We start from the raw sequence: 3437 nt of genomic DNA, 5'->3' as shown, positions 1-3437 counted from the left end.
AAGGAGGGGTTAAAGAGGAGCTGATATCAAAGAGTTTAAGAAGAAAAAGATGTTTTGAAACTGATTGTAGTAGCAATTGTACAATTATGTGTAATCTATTTGAATTATGGAATGTTACAACATCTGTAAGAGCTCCCAATAAATTGATGAATTAAAAAAAAGATTATCAAAAGTTAAAGCTCTCAAATGTGATATTTTTAGTAGTTTCTCTTGTCTCTCAAATTATCCTCAATATATTATCATAAAGATGGGCAATTTATTCATTCATAAGTATTTATTAAGGGCCTACCCTGTACCATGCCCTGTTCTGAGCTCTGATTAACTCTAAAATACTAACTTTTATTTCCTAAAAGCTTTCCCTCCATCCAATAGCAAGTAAATGACAAAGCAGAGACAATGTCATATTTTAGGTAGTTTATAAGAGCTTTATATATTCAAATATATAGTGTAAATCTTAAAATATTTAAATCCCGTCTTACTCAGTCCAAGAACGTTCCATCAATAATTGTGCCCTGCCTACTTTGTATTTCACTCTGGTCATGACAGCATATAAACCAAAACAGCATATAAACCAAAGCACCGTGGCATAGCAAAAGCTTTGAAGCCAGGCCATATGAGGTCAGAACCAAATCCTAGTTCTGATGCTTGTTTTGTAATGTTAAGCATGTGATTTTACTCTCGGTACCTTGCTTTCCTCATGCATAGAATGAAGATAATGGTGTCTACCGGAGTTGTTGTGGATATTAAATGAAGAAATGCATACCTATTGCTTAACTGTCTTTGTATAGGGTAAGAGCTCCATTAATTACTACCCCCCCACCCAATTATGGGGGGTTTATTAGGGAAGTTAATAGATCACCACAAGCCAGGATCAGTAAACAGGATATAGTCACTGGTCCAGAGCAACATCTCTCCTCAGCCAGCAACCACGTCTTTCACTGGCCCTCAGCCTCTCAGCTAAGTGGTCCTTTGGCCTCTGCCTTTGTAGACCGTTTGGCCTGCCTGTTGCTCTGCTATACAGTCCCGTAGTCTTCATACTGCTCCTCTGTTCTGTTTCATGCTTTCCTTGCCTTGGTCTCTGGTCTCGGTCTGGCTCTTTTTCTCTGCCCCATTGTCTTCGGGTCACAGAATGTGGTACCTCTCATTGCAGCCTCCGTCACTTCAGAGAGAAATCGCCAACATGCTCTTCTTCCCATGGATTGGGGGTTTCTCTTGTTTCCTGCCAAGATGGCTCATACTTAGACGCCAAGGGAGTGGCAGATTTCCCCCATGTTGTGACCCTCTGCTCCAGGTCTGGAGGTTTTAGTTCCAAAAGAAAGCATACTCCCACCTAGATACACAACATGGATTCCTTTGAACTGGAAGTGTTTGTTTGAGATGAACTTGTTTGTCACTAAAGACTCCAAATCCATTTCAGTTTTACTTTTCCTCCTTTTAAAAGAATTTTTAAAGCCACTCCAACCACTATTTAGGTTTTAAGGATAAGGAATCTAGAGGGAATTAACTAAGATTTTTGAGCACTATGGATTTAAACAGGCAAATGTACATAAGCTTTTAGCACATGACACGTACATGTTCAATCCTACTAAGAAGACTTGCGCGATCATCACCACAATCAATTTAAGAATATTTTCCTCCTGTACTTATTGTTGTTAGCTCCCCATGGCCCCCCAACCTCCATTGCCATGCCCCCAGGTACCGGTAATTATTAATCCAGCTACTGTCTCTTTAGATCTATCCTGAATTTCATATACAGAAAAGCATACACAACAGAAACAGAAAGTGAACAACAATAAAAAACCCAACAATAATGACCAAACAAAACAGAGAATGACCTCAACCTAAAAGAAAGCAGAAAATACTGAACACTGAAACAACTTTAAAATGAGTCAAAAGGGAGATAAAATGATAGTGCATTTTAACCTGACTATATCTGCCATAATTGGCTTAACAATGCAGTTTGATAACAAGGGCAATTCATATTCTTGAATGATGGTCAGAGGGGATTCACAGGAGGCTTAATACATGTGGGGACCCTGCATATGGATTCTGGGCTCCCACTGTCATTCACAGCCTTCTGTAAGCCAGATGTTCATAATTTAAGCTATGATAGTATTTGCTCCTTCAGATTTGCATTTTATTATTTACAGTCATTGGAGCACACAGGCTGGTGTGCTTCTTCCATGTGGGCTTAGTTGATTACCTTACTTACCTTGCTTATTTGGAGACAAGCCTTTAAGAGCTCAGACTTATTCTACATTCTTTATGGTAGAACTAATTTTTCTTAGATTAAAGTTAGAACTACAAACATTTTTAAATGAAGACATGGTTGAAGACAGTAGGTAGGCTACGTATGCCAATGAATATCAGTATTTTTCCTTTTTAATAGATAATACGTTGATAATACTCTTACTTTGTCTTAAAAGGTTCTTTGGTATGAATGTTGTGTGTTTTCCTTTGTTGAAAGGACCTGTTAATTAAAATTATTCACAAATGAAATTATTTTTAACAACATAATATGTCTTAGTATTTGAAAATATACTTTCATGTATTTTAAAAATATGTTCCCTTAGAACTAAGATAGAACTCAATTTAGTGAAAATCAAAAGCACTTCTAAAACTCTGAAATTCCTCATAATGGCTTCATGGAGTGAATTCTAAGCTCTTTTAAATGTTTCTGAAATTCTTAAGTATAGTCATTATTTCTTACTGCTTCTTTCATCTATCTGTCTCTCTTTTTTCCCCAATATTAATTTACATTATCATTTCACTTTAAAAATAATCATTAATCTCTTGGTCATTCTTTTATTTCCTGTGCCTATTATTAGCAGTAATTGTTAATATATATGTAGCATGCTGGCATCTATCATCTCAGCAAGCATTATTCTATATTAATGGCTGTGGCCATGATAGAAGAGGAAAATGTGTACTCCAAAAATTATTTGGACTACATTCTTTGCGTGGGTACAAGCGTTAGTACTGAATAGCTGGCAACAAAAATACAGCGAAGCGGAGCCAAAGTGATTTTGGCAGCTGCGCACATCCCCTGGTACAAGACATACTTCTTGGTGCCTTTCCCATAATTAGGAATTTCAGGCTTCATTAACTCCTGGACATTTATTTAAGACATCTAGGTGGGGAGGAAGGAGCCCTGGCGGTGTAGTGGGGTACTAGTTAGGCTGCAGGGACAGCAGTTCGAAACCATGCGCTCCGAGGGAGAAAGGTGAGTTACTACAGTCTTTGAAACCCACAGGGGTGGTTCTACCCGGTTCCATATAGGATCTCTATGGTGCTGAGGAGATTTATTTCTTTTGAGGTGGGGAGGGAAGGGTGAAAACGGCGGTGTACAAAGGAAGGGTGAAGGGCATGTTGCCTATTTAAATAGCAGGGGGCAATAAAGCAGAAATCTTGGGGGTTGAAAACAACGCCACGTCCCT

Source organism: Echinops telfairi, unplaced genomic scaffold, assembly GCF_000313985.2.
Source record: "Echinops telfairi isolate 266 unplaced genomic scaffold, ASM31398v2 ScPeMD7_9;HRSCAF=40, whole genome shotgun sequence".
Lineage (NCBI taxonomy): Eukaryota > Metazoa > Chordata > Mammalia > Afrosoricida > Tenrecidae > Echinops > Echinops telfairi.
This window is presented reverse-complemented; position numbering follows the sequence as displayed.